The sequence below is a fragment of the Anabrus simplex genome, chromosome 13, assembly GCF_040414725.1.
Source record: "Anabrus simplex isolate iqAnaSimp1 chromosome 13, ASM4041472v1, whole genome shotgun sequence".
Taxonomy (NCBI): Eukaryota; Metazoa; Arthropoda; class Insecta; order Orthoptera; family Tettigoniidae; genus Anabrus; species Anabrus simplex.
Genome location: NC_090277.1, coordinates 53678331 through 53699654, shown reverse-complemented (window position 1 = coordinate 53699654; position 21324 = coordinate 53678331).

Below are 21324 nucleotides of genomic sequence, written 5' to 3'. Positions count from 1 at the left end.
CCTTAACGTCAATGATTGCTTCTATGAGATCATTTAATGTCTGTGTAAATCATGCTGGTTGTACTTTACGGTTTATGATTTTATTAAACATTTGTTTTGTTTTCTCCACATCGGTGGGGTCGCGGGTGAAAACTGTGTCGCACATGTGGATTTGGCTCTGTTTTACGGCCCGATGCCCTTCCTGACGCCAACCCTATATGGAGGGATGTAATCACTATTGCGTGTTTCTGTGGTGGTTGGTAGTGTAGTGTGTTGTGTGAATGTGAAGAGGAAATTTTTGAACAAATACAAATACCCAGTCCCCGAGTCAGAAGAATTAATCAAAGGCGATTAAAATCCCCGACCAGGCCGGGAATCGAAACCGGGACTTTCTGAAACGAAGGCCTCAACTCTGACCATTCAGCCAAGGAGTCGGACTCAGTCTGTCATTATTCATTCTGTTCAAATGGCCAAAACACTAACATCTTTTCTGGTGTCCCATGATAATGATTTTTTTTTTGTATACATTTCAATTTATCTCGAATAATACGTTAATTCTTTCTTGCTTTTACCTCTAAGCTTTCCGCTGTTTTTTTACAGCATCCATTCACCTAAATATTTAAAGGAGATGACCTTTTCGATTTTGTTTTGATTTATATTAATTTGAATATATGATAATTTTTCATGTATCTTATAAATTCTGTCTTTGGGAAGGAGATTTGTAAACATATTTTTCCTGCTTGCTCTATTAAGTTCCCGATTTAGATTTTGACATTTTTCCAGTGTATCCGTATTCAAGGGAATGTCATCCGCGAAAGCCAGGCAATCCATGCGTATGTTATCATTTTTTGATTTTACAATCATTTCATGTATGATTTTCCAAATTTCTTATCACCTACTCCAGAGCTCAGTTAAAAAGTAAAGATGACAGCTTACCTCTCTCTCTGCCTTACTCCTGTTTTTATTGCAAAATGTTTGGAGAATTCTCCAAAGAATCTGACTTTAGATGAGGTACGGGTTAATGTATCTTGTATAATGTTTGGGTAGTTTTTTTAATCTAAGTTGAATTCTTTCAACACATTCATTAGGGATTCTCTATCAATGGAATCATATGCTTTCTTGAAGTCTGTAAAAAATAACGTTTGCGTCTTTGACTTTTAGTTGTCTCATTTGCAGAATAGCTTTTATATTCCAGATCGGTTCAATGCATCTTTTTTTTTTTTTTTTTGCAAAGTTCACCCTGTTTGTGGGTCTAGTTGGAGTTCTGCACGATTCAGTAGTGCTATCGATAGAATTTTATATATCACCAGCACATGTGACATGCCCCTGTAGTTATATGGATCAGTTTTAAGTCCTTTCTTATACAGGGGGTGTATGATGGCTGTTTTAAGTACTTCACACCTTAGGGGGTTGCCGTTACTACAACGCGTACCATACAAAAGAAACTCTTCACTAAAGCACGTGATAATGAATATACATTAACAGAAACTGCCACGGTGAAAAAATAATGCACAAGGTACGTTAATCAACACCTCATCTAAAGTCAGGTTCTGTGGAGAATTCTCCAAACATTTCTCAATATAAACAGGAGTCTGGCAGGGAGATGGGCTGCCATTTTTTACTTTTTAACTGAGCTCGGGAGAATGTGATGAGAAATTTGAAAAAACTCTCGGTACTTTGTTACATGATGCACCGTTTGACATGCAGATATTTCTCACAACCATCCACATTCCTATTATAAATGAGTGTCAAAATTTGCCCTGTTTTACAAACATAACCATTGTCCTTCGGCTTTCTTTACAAAAAGTGCCAACGTCCAGAATAATCTTGACGACATATTGTCATCAAGTAGGCAGTGACTTCAAAATGGCTGACATACGTGGTGATGATATAAGTAATACATTTTCCAGGAAAAACAGTGAAGTTTTATTTTATTACTAGCTGAAGACAACCTGCTTCGCTGGTTTTTTTGTACATCCATGCGGTTTTCTCTATATAAATAGAAAACGTGCATTAAAAACACAACTTTTCAATTCATTATTTTTATTCTGTTTTCGGGTTACATAAATTACATTATTATACACTGAATTTGGTGTCTTATTTTCTGGCGCATGCAAAAACAGATTTTCTACTTGTTGGACACATGAGAAAGCGTGAGCCCTTCAAATTAACTCCGCAATAGTGGAACGTCTGACCCTGAGCCCTATTGATTATCATATCATAAGTTAATCTGATGTAAATTGTAATGATTTGAAAGAAAATGACAAATCATTTGAGATAAGAGGAATTCTTGGTATGAAAACTGATTTTCCTTCTTCTTTGCCGGTTAGGATTACTGCCTCAATGATATTGTTTAGGAGATGTTTTAGTGCGTATGTGATTTATATTCAAGAATTACAGAAGATGCTCACAGATGTACTCAAACGGCAAACTGTTATGGTTCTAAGATCACCACATTCGTACCAGATGAATTATAGATGGTATATGAAAGCAAGGAGTACACACCACAGCATTAAAGAGTACATATCACTCCGATCCTTCCAATACATTCTCATTCATTTTAGTACATTCAATGAGGAAGTCAGCCACTTTCAATCCCTACATCTTCCACAGCTTACAGACACTCAACCACTAGTGCCTCCTCGGATGCCACACGCCATTATTATTATTATTATTATTATTATTATTATTATTATTATTATCGTTTACGACCATTTTAGACTACATTAAGCAACAATCACACATTACTGGAAGCCTTCCTTCCAGCCCAAAATATTTGCGTTCTTTATTTGGCAGTCTGTCTTTCCTATGTCCATCCCTTATTCAGTTTCTGTTCGTCATGGAAGCCTCTGAAGCTGTCGATCACTGATCAGTACTTTGTTAGGTTTAGGATGTCTTTCCGATTTAATCCAGACTGCTCAACATCCTTTCTTACCTCCCTGAACGATTTGTTGGAAACTTAGTTGTGCTGTCAAGTGTTTTAATAATCTCTTTTGTCAGCCTCTTCTAAAACATTCTAAACAGATGCCCATAAAATATGAGTCTTCCTTTCTTTACTGACTCAATCAATCTTTCACTTTCTTGGTATATTTCTCCCCTTCCTCGTAACCTATACTGGTCATCCACGATTTTTGGACCCATTTTCTTGCGGAGAATCTTCCTCTCAAATTTCTCGGCTTCTCTTAGTCCCAACATTCATGTCATTCACTAGCATATAGACACTCTGTTTTGTCGCCCTGAGGAGACTTTCCTCTTGTATAAAACACGTGTCCTACGTAAACCATCTATAGTTGGCATCCCTCTCGCTAGTTTTCAGCTGTACGATTTCTCCGAGGTATTTGAAGCTGTCAACTCTTTCTGCCTTACCATGCTCTATCTTCAATTGATGAGGGGAAGTTTTGATGTTGGTCATGTATTTGTTTTTATTTTCCCAAAAGAAATTTGGAGTCCTGATTTATCTGCTTCCTGCTTCAGTATATTTAACTGCTCTACAGCTGTGTTAGTGTCTCTAGACGGGATCGCGAGGTCATTTGAGAATGCAAGGTAGTTGATCTCGATGCCATCTTTTGATCCTCCAATATTTAATTGGTTGAACAGCCCTTTCTCGTCCAGTTCTTTATGTCTTTCACGGATTATCTTCTCCAAAACACATTCGAAAAGAACCGGAGATAGCCCATCACCCAGTCTGACCCCTGTTTTGATTTCAAACTCCTTCGAGATCTCTCCTATGAATTTTAATTTTGAACGAGTGTCCGTTAATGCCTGCTTAATAATTTCCGTTGTATTGGCGTCTACTTCGAACTATTATTATTATTATTATTATTATTATTATTATTATTAATATTGTTATTATTATTATTATCATTATTATTATTATTATTATTGTCCTAACTTGCCTTATGTGACAGGAATGGTGCGGCACCCCGTTCTCTATGCGGTCCGTCCTTAATGTTATAAGAGTTGGCTGCATTAATATACTACTTTGAAGGAGGTATGCGAAGTAGCTCCATAGGGAAGACCTTTTGCATGACTGGTCATCCGCATGGGCGTTTGCAAGACTACCTCTTCTACGATCAATTCTCTCTTGACCGCGCGCCAAAATTTTTGTTCACTGGCCACCTACCTAATGGTAGCTTTTCGAACTTTCCACCTTGAAGACCTTGCAGTCGCCCATGGACTGGGGGTGCCAGTGGCGCTTGAGTGGCAGTGGTCTAGCGCCGGGGATGTCTTGGTACGACCGCGACAGGGTAACCAGTGCCGAAAGGAGATATGGGATTGCTTGGTGTGTTTAGGAAGGTTTCCCACAACTTCTCCTTTACGGGGAGGGGGTGTTGGAAATAGCTGGCAGAAGACTAGCCTTTGCACCTCCAGTTATTCTGTACTCTTGTACTGGGTTAGATTCCTGCGTTAGTACTCGCTTGTCGGTCATTTGTTCAAACAGGTAGGTCACCACGGGCTGTGAGGCGGGTTGGAGCCTCACGGCACCCCAACACAAAACAAGAACATATAATAACCCAGCACTATTCATTCTATCGCCGGCTCCGTGGTGTAGGGGCAGCGTGCCTGCCTCTTACCCGGAGGCCCCGGATTCGATTCCCGGCCAGGTCTGGGATTTTTCTCTCGACCTGAGGGCTGGTTCGAGGTCCACTCAGCCTACGTGATTAGAATTGAGGAGCTATCTGACGGTGAGATGGCGGCACCGGTGTTGAAAGCCCAGAATAACGGCCGAGAGGATGCGTCGTGCTGACCACAGACCCCTCGTAATCTGCAGGCCTTCAGGCTGAGCAGCGGTCGCTGGGGAGGCCAAAGTCCTTTCAAGGGCGTTAAGTGCCGTGAGGTTATTAATTCTATCTCACCTACAGCAAGGCAAACCTAGTCGAGCTGGGCTGAGCGATGACCATACTCCCTACAGCCTGGACCAGGCACCCATTGACTCCCATCTCTTCGGGCCGTTGAAAGCGTAACTGGGTGGTAAGCGATTCAACAACATGCGGCCCTTCAGCATGCCGTTATGACGTGGCTTTAGGGACTGGACTCAGATTCCTTTCATTCCGGCATCAAAGTCTTGGCGTACCGTTGCACAGGCAACCAAACTATTTTTTCTAGAGGAATTCACGCACTTTTGTAAGCGCTAAAGGACAATTAGCAAATGCGCCCGTGCTTCCCTAAGGTATTTTACCTTGTGTACGGATTTCCATGTAAATTACTGTACACGTAATAAGTAAGATTATATTACACTCTATAACAAAAAAAAACGCACCACGAAGGCGTTGTCCGATTGTAAGGAAATTACGTATGCAAAGACATTCGGACCGAACATGCAAATGATTAAATTTTCGTGTCCAATGAATGGATAGAGGGAGCTCCCGCGCATCCCTACTGCGCATGCATCAGGTGTATATAAGGCGCGATTCTGAAGCGTATGCTCAAAGTAGCTGTTGCATTCGACTGCGATATCTTAACGTCGGCTGTAAGAATGCCACGCCGAAGGATTCGTGCTCATTACGAGCAGATGTCAGAGTTTGAAAGAGGTCGTGTGTACGGATTGAAAGAAGCTGGTTCGTTGAATAGAGCTGTCGCTTGACATTTGGGTCGAAGTGATGCGGTAATCAGGCGATGCTGGCAAGCGTGGGTCAACACCGGCAGGCATCAGCGTCAGGACGGCAGTGGTCGACCGAGGGCCACAACAGCACGGGCAGACAGAGCGATTGTCAGAACAGCTGTCACAGCACCGGAGTCGTCGTTATCAACGAACCAGCGTGTGACCCGCGCACATGTATCCACCATGACCATCAACAGACGCCTGAGCAAGAGGAATTTGCGCTCGCGCCACCCGTTACGCCGCTTACCACTCACGCCTGTTCACCGTTAAGCCAGATTACAGTGGTGCCACCCTCGAGCAACGTGGAACTGCGCTGACTGGGGACGTATAGTCTTTAGTGACGAGTCCCGTTTCCAACGGTGCCCTGACGACAATCGCAGACGTGTTTGGAGACGTCCAGGCCAGCTTGGTGACCCTGCCTTGACTATCGCACGCCACACAGCCCCACAACAGGGGATGATGGTCTGGGGTACCATCTTCTTTGATAGCCGGACCCCTCTGGTAGTCATTCTTGGCACACTGACAGCACAGCGGTATGTTGATGGCATTCTACGGCCGGTTGTGTTACTGTTCCTTCACCGACATCCAGGCCTTACTTTCCAACAGGATAATACCCGGCCGCACACGGCACGTGTTGCTATGAACTGTCTTCAAGCTTGCCCTATCCTTGCTTGGCCAGCTCGGTCGCCTTATCTCTCTCCCATAGAGCACATTTGGGACGTCATGGGAAGGCGATTGCAAACATCCCGGAATGCTACCGATTTAGCCTAACAGTTGGAGGCCATTTGGCACGAAATTACGCAGGACACCGTCCGGGACCTTTACCAGTCTATGCCACGTTGAGTGACAGCTTGCATCCAAGCCAGGGGTGGACCAACCCCTTATTGACTTTCTCACTTTGTAACGCTCTGACTCTGCAATAAATCATTCGATTATTCTGCGCTTTTGATCGTTTGTCTTTCTAAGTCTATTCCTCACATCCACCTATTTTTATTGCCATCGGACAATTCCTGCCTGGTGCGTCATTTTCTTTTTTATACAGTGTAAATTGCATATCTCTTAGCCTCATCCGAGAAACACCACAGGGAGGACTCCATATGGTGTTTCCGATGTAAGGTGCGCGATGGGGAGTTTTGATGATAATGGCAGGCCATGTTTCCCACTGCCATTCACAATCGAGTTCGAGAATTTCTAATTTAACGGCAAGCACACTAACCTACTGTATTCATAATAGAGAGGAGGAGTTTTCGTTTGAAAGACAGGCCCATTTTTCTGATGCCACTTCCAATCGAGCTGAAGAGATTTGATTATAATCTAGAAATGCAGCTCTATCTAACGTATAAGGAATCGAGATAAGACACAACGTCATAGGACCAAGGAGTTGTAGGTCTCTCCAAATAGAGCAGCGATTGTGTTATCACTTTTGGGATATTACTTACCGTTTAGCCAGGAATTACCCCGAAACATCCGGCTCCATGGCTAAATGGTTAGCGTGCTGGCCTTTGGTCACAGGGGTCCCGGGTTTGATTCCCGGCAGGGTCGGGAATTTTAACCATCATTGGTTAATTTCGCTGGCTCGGAGGCTGGGCATATACATCGTCTTCATCATCATTTCATCCTCATCAATACATGCAGGTCACAGGCGGGAATCAAATGAAAAGACCTGCACGTGGCGAGCCGAAGTCCTCGGACACCTTCCGGCACTAAAAGCCACACGCCATATCATTTCACCTCGGAACGAAAGGCTGCACCATCATTAAAATTGCCTCCATATTTCGATATTTCGATATTTTCCGGGACAAAAGTTATACATTTGAATATCTTGGAATGTTTGCTCGAAGAAAGTGTCCAGGTTTTGGGATTAGCATTCGCATACATACGGATAAATTAAGGAAGAAAGTAATACAGTTAATAAAGTTTGCATTAATTGAAAATAGGATAACTGAGGACAGCCGGATAGTAAAAATATGAAATGTCTCTCACTAAATTGTGATAATATGAGTTAGGGATTTAAGAAAAGGGGTAACAAAGAAGAAATTATTCGCAAGGATTCTTAGGTAATCAGATAAGGTGATGACTTACGGTGTTATTATTTAAGCCTAAAGAGGCAAGCCAGAGGCAAGAAATTAAAGCAGTAAACGAAAATAGAAGAGAAAAACAGTAAAACATTATAGCAAATGCCAGAAAATACGTTACGGTCTGAAACAATGAGCTAAACCCCGCGGTATTGTTGAAATATTAACAGCCGCCCTTAGTGCTATTCGAAGACGATTGTAACCTCCAACGGTATTCCGGAAATATCCCGCAGAATGGCAGTTTGATGTCTCTCTCACCTTCTACCCAAGGAACAGCCACGAGCTTACAGGAATGATGACGAAAGTGGCATTACGTTACTTCTCTGCTGGCAAGCAGTCAGAGACGTTGTCATGGTAACCAGTAGGTTCGTTGTCGGCCTGCGCTGGTGTCGGTCATTAAATGCAGAGCATCAAACCCGCAGAAAATAGTATTTTTTCTCCGTCACTTGAAGAGTAAGCGAAATTACGTAGAAAACAAAATTTGTTTAAAAATAAAGGGAAGTTTCACATATTATAATCTACGGATTTTACAGAAATGCAATACTGTAAGAAAAATAGAAAAGAAAACCTGTTTTGGTTTTCCAATACATCCCCAGTCCATTCAGTGATTTTTAAATCGTATGCATATCTACACCTGCTCCTAGATGAGTATAGTCTAAATATGATCTATCCAACCATTTCACCTTAATGGTGGAACAAATAGACAAACACCGATCTGGATAGCTGCAGTCGCTTAAGTGCGGCCAGTATAAAGTAATCGGGAGATAGTGGGTTCGAGCCCCACTGTCGGCAGCCCTGAAGATGGTTTTCCGTGGTTTCCCATTTTCACAACAGGCAAATGCCGGGGCTTTACCTTAATTACGGCCACGGTCGCTTCCTTCCGCTTCCTAGACCATTTCTATCCCATCGTCGCCATAAGACATGTCTGTGTCGGTGCGACGTTAAGCAAAATAGCAAAAAAAAAGCTAATAGACAAACGGACAGACACGAAAGCTAAAAACTATAGATACTGTCTTTAGTTGACCTAAAACGGATAAATATCTGCAAAATTAGCAAAACAAACGGAATTCCAGACAGCGGACCCCCTATAACTTTATTTATTTAGACTGTGTATCATTTTCGTCCGATAAATTAAAGTGAAAAATCTTTCACATCTAAGTTTGACGCCGTCATGTTTCACATTTAACCACCTCTTCCAATTTCCGCGATTCGAAATAGACAAACACTTCTATTATAAATTCAGTTTAGAGTGGAAACAGACAGTATGTTCCTGTAGACTTGTCTTGCGACAAATCATGCCATTTCGATCTGCCTCACTGCTTCATCTCAAACATATTATAGCTGTTGAGGTGTGTAAAAGTACATTCTAATACCCACTATCCTCACTAAATTCACTCCTAAAGTCATCTTTACTTTAAACGAGCATCGTGCTAGGTGGTTTATTTCACGTGTGTGCACACAAAATGTCAAGAGGCAATAACCTTGGATTATAACGTTGCAAATACAGTTGCTTAATTAGTAATGGATGAAATCTGATATGTCCCGAGGTATGAGATCATTACGGTTCGAAGATCGATTCTTGGACAGGTTATGCAAATTTCTCAGCCAACATTTGTTTCAATTTATTTATCTTTCAAAGAAGTTGCTTTTGTAATAATATACCAGTGTCCAGGTGTTCATGGCCAGAAGTTAGTTCTCTTCGTAAGTTCTAACCCAGAAATATAAAGTTTGAAATTTGAAGGATATAAAACCATTGCGTAGGAAGGAACAGATTTTAAAAGGGCGTTGTTTATACCAATTCTTGACACGCATGCAAAGCAAGCACACAGTTTTACTTGACTGTTGACAACGTGATCTTTACCTCATGCTCTCCACTCTTTCGCAGAATTTGAACCACATTGACGTATTCTCAAACTGTACATGTTAGGGATTTTAATTTTAATGTATTATTCGCTACAGGATTTTTATCCCAATTACAGCAGCACTCTTTGTGATACAAAGTGAAATTACAAATAATAATAGTAAACATACGGAGTACATGGAATATGGACATCAAGGGGAGAGACACTTAGAAGTGAAGCATGGGACTGTAAAAAGAACTGAGAAATTTAAATATCTAGGGGAATGGATAGAACCTAATGGATTGGATAAAGAGGCGATTAGGGCAAGAATTAGAAAACTAGAATTGTTTTACAGGTTAACCCAGAACAGATACAACAAAAGAGCAATATCTTACAAGGCGAAACTTAGACACTACAGCTCAGTGGTAAAGCCAGAGGGTCTGTACGCTTCAGAGACCTTGACAATGAATAAAAAGGGTGAGCTTCAAGATCTCGAAAAAAAAGAAGAGAATCTTAAGGAAAATTGCTGATGGGGAGTGGAGGAATAGAAAAAATGATGACCTGTATAAATACACCGAAAAAAATCACTGTCACCATGCGAAAGCGAAGGCTAAAATTCTATGGGTATCTAGAAAGAATGGGTGAGAAACGGTTAACTAAGAAAATATTCAAGTACATCACTGGACTAAAAGCTTCGACGAAGTGGGTGGAAGAGGTAAAAAGAGATGCAATAGAAAGTGGACTTACAGTGGATATGGTTCACAACAGAAAAGAATTTAGAAGTCGAGTGGACAGCATCAAAACATTCCAGGAGAAACCACCAAAATGTAGACCCAAACTGGTCATATCTGAGAGAGAAAGGAAGATCAGAAGTGAAAGAATGAAGAGGTTCTGGGAGAAGAAGAAGAAGAGAAAGCCTTAAGTTCAATGCGGTCCATAGGTGGCCAAATTCGGAAACAATAATAATAATAATAAACATACCTGCACGAAATGGATCCGAGGTCATGACGGATTATAAGGCAATGAGAGAGTTGATGGGCTTGCCAAGGCAGCTGCTACTTCTTCTGACGCTTTGTTGATATGTCTCATATGTCTCATGTGTACGCAAGATATGTGGAACAACCAATGGATCACCAGCACAAACGGCCGGTTAACAAGGGACTTGTTCTTTCCAAATATGCATGACAGACTACAAAGTAGGTTATTGCGACATGACATATTATAACTCAGTTTCTGACAGGACATGGAAAGTTTGGATCGTACTTCGAGAGGTTTAGAGTCAATATTTCACCTGTGAAATGCCACAAACTCTTCCTCATCTTTAATTTGAGTGTCCAATTTTTGACAGGAGTAGAAATGAATTATTAATGCATTTAAACAAGTGTCATATTGAATACTAAGCACCTCTCACTATGGTATTTCAGAGAAGATGCTGTTACAAAGTGTTTGTTAAATTTCTCCACCTCATTTATAAGTCTTGTCCATTTTAAAAGAAATTGTCATGTGTTAACTTAGTCTCACTATCTATAGCCCTACTATACTACTTGGAAAATAGGGTTTGTAACTGGATATTCAATAAAAATAATAATAATATTAAATATGTGAACTGGATTAAAGGCACTTATATATAGTCAGCAAAGCCGATCTTTCTACCAAATTACATTGGCCTTGTCCGACTCGTTGGCTGAACGGTCAGCGTACTGGCCTTCGGTTCAGAGGGTCCCGAGTTCGATTCCCGGCCGGGTCGGGGATTTTAACCTTAATTGGTTAATTCCTACGGCACGGGGGCTGGTTGTATGTGTTGTATTCATCATCATTTCATCCTCATCACGACGCGCAGGTCGCCTAAGGGAGTCAAATAGAAAGACCTGCACCTGGCGAGCCGAACCCATCCTGGGATATCCCGGCACTAAAAGCCATACGACATTTTTTCATTGGCCTTCATCAGGGCATGTGAAGGTTTGCCTCCCACAGTGAACAAAGAAATTCTTCGAAGGAACGTGGAAGTCACGACCATACTATCCACGGTGTACGTCGTTACAAATGCTTCCTTGTGTAAATGAAGCAAGTTTGAGAACATAACCTCACTTAGCAATTTCTCTCAATTCAGCGATAGAAGTGGAATGTGGATGTTAGGAATGTTGTAATGATAATAGCGAAGATCCTAAGGTGAACTGATTTCACTGCCCGAGGCTCGAACTAAGTTGACTGACCAGACAGCTCCAATATCCAGCCAAAACCACACCCACCATCAAGTCAAGGTTGAGATAATGGTCAGACTACATCGCAGATTCTCTACGTGTCCCACCTTTTAAATGATTCCATTTGTTGTTACACAAGAGTCTCGTCTTAGCTTCATTATGAAGTTTCGGGCGTGAGAATAGTACAAAAGAATAAAAAACAGATTTTTGTTGATTCATCAGTCCATAGATATGTTTGATGCAGCTCTTCATGCCACCCTATCCTGTGATAACCTTTCCATTTCTATGTAACTACTACGTCCCACATCTGCTCTACTCTGCTTGCCATATTCATACCCTCGTCTACCCCTACCGTTCTTACCACCAACACTTGCCTCAAAAACCAACTGACTAAGTTCTGGTTGTCTTCAGCTCTTTTTAATCTCTTCTTCTGGTCAAATTTATCCAAATCGACCTCCTCTCCTCAATTCGATTCAGTATCTCTTCATTCGTGATTCTACTCATCTCTCCTTCAGCATTCTTCTGTAACACCACATTTGAAAAGCTTCTATTCTCTTTCTTTCTGAGCTTGTTATCGTCCATGTTTCACTTCCATACAATGTCACGCTCCAGACGAAAGTCTTCAAAAACGTCTTTCTAATTCCTATGCCAATGTTCGAGGTGAATATTTTTTTTTCTTAAGAAAGGCCTAAGGCCTTCCTTACTTGTGCTAGTCAGCATTTTATGTCCTCTTTACTTCTGCCATCGTTAATTATTTTACTACCCAACTAACAATACTCATGTACTTCCTTTAAGACTTCATTTCCTAATCTAATATTTCCTGCATCACCTGCCTTCGTTCGACTGCACTGCCATGCGGAGGCCTTATTACTAATCACGTAGGCAACGGCCTCAGCATACTTGCGATATGCAAAGAATACTCAATAGTGAAGACATTCGACTAGTCACTCAGTCGACAGTTCGAAGTTCCTATCACCCGACTAATCGATAGTTGTTTTCAGTCGATAGTGTCCATCTTTACATGAGGTTACCGTAACGGTGAGAGACAGGAATTTCACACCTCTCCGTGTACCAGTGTCAGTGTTCTTTACGATTAACTCCTTGTTAGTTTATGAGATTTCGCCAGTTAATCCAGTTATTCAAGCTCACAGCCTGTTCCACTGAGAGGAACAACCTTCCCACCTCACAGAGAAGTTATGAAGATTTCTCTCCAACTCTATATAATTGTAATTAGAATAATATGTTGTTGAATTTTCTTGAAATGTATTTTTTTAACGGACAGGTACATATCGGTCCTTTTACTTATTAAGCACTGTTCAGTATTCACGTTCCTCTAAATCACTAATCAATTAAGAGTTGCCAAGGTTAATTATCAGACTTGTAGTCTTTGCATTCCTGTTCTCTTTCAAGACAAGGGGGCCAAAGTGATAATATGGGTTAAGTGCCGTGCGATGTCTTAATAGCACGTTCATGAGGCTGATAAAGGAAAGCAAAGCTATCTCCATACAGGCCATGAAGGCTGTTGGACAAGTAGAAACACTGTACGTAACATGACCTCTAAGAAAGAGACTCCATGGATTCAATCAGACAGATTTCAAGTGACACTTGCGTGAATGATAAATTCAATGATAATTATTTCTCCATGAAAATATAACTGGGAGGCTCGAAGTAGATTTTGACAATACGAACATAATTCCAGGTCCTAAAAGCACATTTTAATGGAAGCTAAAATATTAGAGTATGAAATCCTGGTCATATATATACATAAACAGGGTGAGCAACATAAAGCGGAACCGGCCCTGCAGCCTGGCAGCACAACCTCCACACGGGAGGGGCGTGCGTGACGCGAAGTCCTCAGTACATACATTGTCGAGTAAGTTATTTCTAACAAACAAACAAACAAACAACACAAACAAGTACTCACATATATCAGGCCGGGAGATGTTGAAACTGCCTCTTTTCGTTGTTCAAGCATTTCTGGCACCTGCTTAGGAAATTGTTCATTACCCTCTGCAGTTCCCTCTGAGGAATGACAGCAATTTTTTGACGAACATTATTTCGAAGTTCATCTAAAGTGTGTGGATTTGTTTTGTACACTTTGTCTTTCAATGCCCCAGAGATAAAAATCGCACGCGGTTAAATCGGGGGATCGAGGAGGCCATATGTTGTTAGTGATTACTCTATCTTCAAACGCTGCGTGGATTTCCTGCAAGAAGTGGGCTGTATGTACCGCCGCAGAGTCTTGCAGAAAAAACTTCTTTCACTCTCTGTTAATTAGCCAAAAAACCGGCCGCAAAATGGTTTGCACACTATCACTATTGATAGCATCCGGGAAAAAATTGACCTATTATTCGCTCGCCGCTAATAGCGCACCACACTTCCTGTATTTCATCACCGGCCGACTCGCTCACATAGGAATTCCCGCGCACAGTCTCAAACAGCATAAACAACTACGTTTGAAATTGGAATTGAAGACCTACGGAAAAACGCGGCAGAAAACGAGGTATATAACCCAGTATGCTCAGCTTTACCAGCAAATGGCGAGACATCACGAGATTTCCTTTTTTTTTTCAGGCTCCAAAAAGAAAAAAGAAAAAAATAATGGAGCTTCTTTTAACTTGAATGGCGCTCAAATCAAATACGGATTTGAAAATATTTGGAGACAAAAAGACAAACACTCGTTTTTACGGGACAATAATTCATAATACGGGACGCAAAATTTTCGCCTCAAATAGGGGAAGTCCCGTACAATACGGGACAGGTGGCAACCCTAGGTTGAGGAAGCTCTTTTTTTTCTTTTTTTCGATTTTAATCTTTAGGACGTGGTCAAGGTCCAAATAGCGGGTGATTCCTGTTGTTTTTTCCTCTCATATCTTGACGCCACTTCCCTCCGAATATCAGGGGGAGCGATTCCAACCAGGCAGTACAGTTTCTCAGTAGCGTTTCGCAATGTGGCCAAAGAACTGAAGTATTATGTATAAATCTTCAGCTCCCGAAGACTGGACGCATTGGTTCTTCTTGCGGTTCAAGGCACACGCAGCATTCTACGCCAGCACCTCATCTCAACGGCAGAAATGCCTTTTCCTTCCAAAACCTTTACAGTCCAAGTCTAATAGCCACATGAGAAAACACAGAATACAAGGATTTCAACAAGACGGATATTTGCATTATTAGTCATTCCCCTGTTCTTCCAGATCTAAATTGCGGTAATAATAATATGGCCTCAGCTCCCGTGTACAGACATTTTAATATGACGCCATCTGGTTGTCTGCTCGTCAACTTCGACGTTCCGTTTTACTCTAGGCCCACTAGATGGCAGACAGAGTAAACCGAATTTCTCTTGGGCGTCTTTGGCTGAGATGTTAATGAATTTTGTCGGGTGAACACCAAATGTGTCACCAGAGATCTTTTACGTGCCGATATCGTACGACATGGAGTGTCGAATGGACTTTTCTCCGCCCTTCAAAAATCCGACCGCCTCTGCCGGGTTTCAACCCGCTGTCTTGAGATCCGGAGGCCGACACTCCACCCACACAGACAGCTTAAGTTGTGGTGGTGGTGATTATTGTTTTAATGAGAAGTGCATCTCGGCAATCCTCCTCTATTAGTACCAATCAGTCGGAAAAAATATGAAAGGGGTCTGACACTTCGAAAAATGAAGGTATCGGCCAAAGAAAGACAAGGGCCACGAAGGGTGTGAAAATAGAACTCCCTAGGCCTCGAGTGCTCTAATACCGTCGGGGTCGGAAAAGAACAAGAGTTGACCAAGCGGGGTCCGATAGCATAGATGAAAGTGAGGAGCCTAGCAAAAGTAAGTGGAAGCAATGCCAGGACTCAGCTAAGGGCCCCGTGGTCATCAACCCACGCTCCAAAGTTTAGAGCCTCTGGGCCCCTTTAGGTCGCCTCTTATGACAAGGAGGAGATACCTTGCCCACACCCACAGAGGGATCTACCTGAGACAGACAGGCTAGCTAGACAGTCAGAGAAATGAAAATTAAGAAGGTTACGATAGTAAAGATAGAAATAGCAATGAAGAATAAAGAGCACAGACACCTCTCAGGCAACTCAGGGGCTGGTGGTGGTGGTGATTATTGTTTTACGAGGAAATACAACTAGGCAACCATCCTCTATATACCACTAATCAGATGGAAAAAATGGAAGGGATCCGACACTTCGAAAAATGAAGGTCACGGCCAAAGAAAGACAAGGGCCATGAAGGGCGTGAAATTGAAAAATTCCCTAGGCCTCGAGTGCTCTAATATCGTCGGGGTCAGAAAAGAACAAGAGTTGACCAAGGGATGTAGGGGGACACCTTGTGACTCTGCCTCCACTCCGAGGCCAGTCCAGCATTAACGACAAAACAAAAAATATTTCGAAACTATTTTGAAATATCTTAACGAATCATATGATTTGGTGTCCGACTCGTTGGCTGAACGGTCAGCGTACTGGTCTTCGGTTCAGAGGGTCCCGGGTTCGATTCCCGGCCGGGTCGGGGATTTTAACCTTAAATGGTTAATTCCAATGGCACGGGGGCTGGGTGTATGTGTTGTCTTCATCATCATTTCATCCTCACCACGACGCGCAGGTCGTCTACGGGTATCAGATAGAAAGACCTGCACCTGGCGAGCCGAACCCGTCCTGCGATATCCCGGCACTAAAAGCCATACATTTCATTTCATATGGTTTGGTTAAGAAATTAGTGATTTTATTTTCGCGAATTACAGCGAATTAAGGCAACAAGGTCAGTTTAAAATGAAATTTACTTATTTTTGCTATAAGTGCGAAAATGCAGCGAAATTCATTGAAAATAACGATCTTGAAATTGTATTGCAATATCACGTGTGTGAAGAGAAACAGAAGACAGAATAAGGACTTCTCATTTTGACAGAAGTAGCTCTTCGTATTATTATTCTAATAAATCCCTTCATAGAATGGTCATATAGGGTGAAAGCTAAGGCCATGTGGGGTGGAACGGTAATTTGTTACGTAATCTTGATAGGACGATTAGGACTATATTTTAATTATAATGAAGACTACATAAGGAATAAATAATTCTCTCTTTCTTAATCTATTTACCCTCCAGGGTCGGTTTTTCCCTCGGACTCAGCGAGGGATCCCACCTCTACCGCCTCAAGGGCAGTTTCCTGGAGCGTGAGATATTGGGTCGGGGGGTACAACTTGGGACGAGGACCAGTACCTCGCTCAGGGGACCTCACCTGGTATGCTGAACAGGGACCTTTGCGGCATTTGCCTGGAGGAGAAGTGGGAAACCACGGAAAACTACTTCGAGGATGGATGAGGTGGGAATCGAATTCCCTCTACTCAGTTGATCTCCCGAAGCTGAGTGGACCCTGTTACAACCCTAATACCAATTTTCAAATTTCGTAACAGAGCCGGGAATCGAACTCGGGCCTCCGGGGGTGGCAGCTAACCACACTAACCACTACGCCACAGAGGCGGCTAGGAATAATGAATGATCATCAATATTGCTTCTCTTTATTTATCTTTCACATAAATAATTCACAAATCTCACGACTTAAGTTATTTATGAATAACTTCAGAAAAGGATTAAAGCGAAATTAAAGAGATGAGGTTAGTCCTATTTCGCGAAATAACGCGAAAAATTGTTCCCTTTTCGCGAAATCGAACAGAAATTAATGAGAAAAAAAAATCATGTTTCTAACTATGGGTGACCCTGAGCTGGCACAGCCGTCGGGATCAACAAACACACAAGCTCCCCACAACGAAGTCAAGGTCATAGTGTCCCTAGATGGGGGCCTCTTAGTAGCCTCTTATGGTATTCCGGTGGTAAAGATAATGCATCCTTTCACTTCGTACACAGGGAAGATAGAGAGTTCCGATAAATTGAAAGAAATATGTAGCATGGCTATCTATGTTCAACAATATGGCAGCTGATCAAGCACATAACATTCTCAAGTCGTGTCCCCCTATCAAGGTCTACGTTCAACAAAATGGCCACTTTTAGTACACAATTTATTGGCCATAAATATTCGTAAGATACGTATTATGCTTGAAACTACAACGCACTCAAAATACTTGCCTTAAGTATGCTGTGGATTTACGGTATGACGCTCGAATTTCTCTCTACTACAAACAACTATATTGGGTACGATCAGACGACAGACTCTTGCGTACCAGTTGCTTTCAGAAGACATTCCTGCTTATCTCTCCAGCAATTACTGTCACCTTCGTCCTTTACATCACCATAATACTCAATCAGTGTCATTTCCAGAAATACCTGTCCATCAAGCAACCACATACCATCAATCATTCGCTGCAACCGCCTCTCCCCAAACACATCAAGGATGATGTATCAGAAAGTAGATTTATAACGTCTTACCAGAGAATTAAGTGCTTCCAGCAAATTTTCTATGCGAGTGGAACGAGCGATTGTGTGTGGAAATGATATTAGGTTATTATTATTATTATTTCGTATGGCAAAACAAGGATACATTATAAGTACATATAAATACATATTTCTTAAATAAGTATGTGATTACAAGTCAGCATTCAAAGTTAATGTCCAGACTTTTCAGCCAGTCCACTGCTTCTGTAGAGGCATTATGTAGTTCTTTAATGGATCCATTGAATCTTCTTTTTGGGCAGTCCATAACAACATGATGGATGGTCTGAGGCACATTATCACAGTCACAGAATGGGTCTTCAGATTTTCCCCACTTGTGAAGCCAGAATTTACACCTTCCATGGTTTGTTCTGATTCTGTTTAGAGATGTCCATTCCCTTCTCGGTAAGTTGAAACCAGGAGGAGCTCTACAAGGATGGAGGATTAAACCCAGGTGGTCAGGATTTGAAGAGGTCCATTCTTCGCGCCAGATCTCATCAGCATCAAAATGTGTTTCCAGGAGCTTCTCGCCTAACTTCCATGATGGGTTTCTGGACTTTAATCTCTTCGGTTTCTGAGGGTTGCAGTCCTGATGTAAGGGCAGTTGAGGGTTACTGCGACATTTCTGCCATTCTCTTACTAGAGCTAGTTCTCTTCGTATGTGAGGGGGATGGATGTTGGATAAAACGGGTAACCATTTTAGGGGTGTCGATTTGATGGTGCCTGATATTGTCCTCATGGTATCATTCAGTTGTGTATCAACTTTTGAAGTATATACACTGTTAAGCCACACAGGGCAGCAGTATTCTGCAACTGGATAGATCAAGGCAAGAGCTGATGTTCGTAGTACTGTCGCATTTGCTCCCCATCCTGTTCCACTGAGCTTGTGTAATATGTTGTTCCTTGTTTTTATCTTGGCTGCAGTGTTTGAGAGATGTTGCTTATATGAAAGTGTCCGATCCATTGTGACGCCCAGATACTTTGAATATGGGTTATACTTAAGTTTTTGGCCTTTGAATTCGACTTGAGGTGATTAATGTACAGTTAGTCGATAAGCTCATCTCCTTACTCCGAAATCTTCCCAGCCAAAATTTACATATTTTCGTAACACTACACTAATGCTCTAGAGAACAGATTCTAAATATACGTCAGTTGGTTGAAAAGGCACACGAATTCAACACTCCTTTGTTTCTGTGCTTCATTGACTACCAAAAGGCCTTCGATTGTGTTCTGTGGTCGAAGTTGTGGTGTGTTCTAGAGGAAATGAGAATTCCATCTCATCCCATTTCACTTATAAAAGGCTTATACGATAACAACTTGGCCAAAGTCAGAGTTGATGGTGATCTATCATCAAGTTTCAAAGTCTCCAAAGGTGTGAGACAAGGATGCATCAATCGTTTAACATCTATGGTGAATATATTATGAGCCATGCCCTCGACAGTTGGAAAGGAGGATTTTCGATTGGTGGGAAGAGAATTAATAACCTCCGTTTTGCAGACGACACCGCACTTGTAGCCAGCAGTGTACAGGAGCTTGTCGAGATAATGGATCGTGTACAACAGGCAAGTAACAAACTTGTCATGGAAATTAATTGGAACAAGACAAAACTAATGATTGTCAACAAAGGTGCAGAAATTCAGCTGCCACAGCACCTTAATCTCCAAAGAGTCTGTCACTTTCCTTATCTTGGTTCAATAATCGAGGATAAAAGTAGCTGCGAAAAAGAAATCAAACGTCGCATCATTCTAGGACGTACAGCTATGGCAAAATTAAAGAAGATCTGGCAAGATAGAGTTATGAATACGAAAAAAAAAATAGTCCATTCGCTTGTGTTCTCGATCTTCCTGTATGGATGCGAAACTTGGACCATAAAAGCTAAAGACAGGAACCGAATCAACGCCTTTGAAATGTGGTGCTGGAGAAGGATGTTGCCAATACCGTGGACAGCCAGGTGAACAAATGATTCTGACATCCGGGAAATTGGAATACAAGAAAGTTTATGCCAAGTTGTGTACCAGAGAATCCTGCAATTCTTTGGTCACATTTTGAGAAGAGAGGATGACAACCTGGAAAAATTAATTGTCCAAGGACAAGTTTGTGGCACAAGGACACGAGGACGGGTCGCAGAAAGATGGGTTGACCAAGTAAGAGAGATCATGGAGAATTATGTGTATGTTTAGTCCTCAGCCCGAAGGCTGGTTGGATCCTCAACAGCTCCGCCATCAGCTGTCATAAATGGCCTAGGCATCACTGAAGAGGCGTACTAGGGAAATGAGGAGTGAGGTAGTTTCCCGTTGCTTTCCTCACCGAGCCAGAAGTTGCTATTACATATCAGTCTGCCAAGCCCACTGAAATGCATGCACCAGCTGACCCTATGAGCAACATTTTCACACCATTCATAGCAGGGACTGGCTGCATAAGGAATGGCATTACTAGCATCACTCATACCTCAGTCACTTTCATCTTGTCAAAGCCAAGGATAAAGCTGAGACAGATCAATGAAAGTAACAATATTGCTCTAGCCTATACCAGAAGACATAGTGCACTGTAAACACTACGTCCTGCCAGCAAAGGCACCATGGAGAATTACTATCCGGAAAACGCAAGTACGTACAGAATGGTATCAGCTTACAAAAGAAACAACAAAGTCCTTGGGTCACGATACTCAGTCATGAGTGGAACGACTGGAGAGAGAGACACTAATGCTGCTTATTATCAGTACATTTTTTTGCTAGTTGCTTTACGTCGCACCGACATAGATAGGTCTCATAGCGACGATGGAACAGGAAAGGCCTAGGAATGGGAAGGAAGCGGCCGTGGCCTTAATTAAGGTACAGCCCCACCATGTGCCTAGTGTGAAAATGGGAAACCACGGAAAACCATCTTCAGGGCTGCCGACAGTGGGATTCGAACCCACTATCTCCCGGATGCGAGCTCACAGCTGCGCGTTCCTAACCGCACGGCCAACTCGCCCAGTAATGCTGCTTTTCTATGGATCCTTTCCAGTTCTCGAATCAAGTAACCCTGGTTCGTTATTTGAGGTCTTAAGAGAATTATACGCTATCTCCATTATATCCTTATTTCAAACCCTGAATACCCTCATATCTATGGCCCGGATTTTTATGACCTAAACATGTTAAAAATATGTAAGCATTTATGACACAAAAATGTATTAAGATATAACAATAAATATGACTTCAAAATTTTTCGGTCACATTTTTGTAATCATCAAAATATTGCCGTTCATTAAATTAACATTATA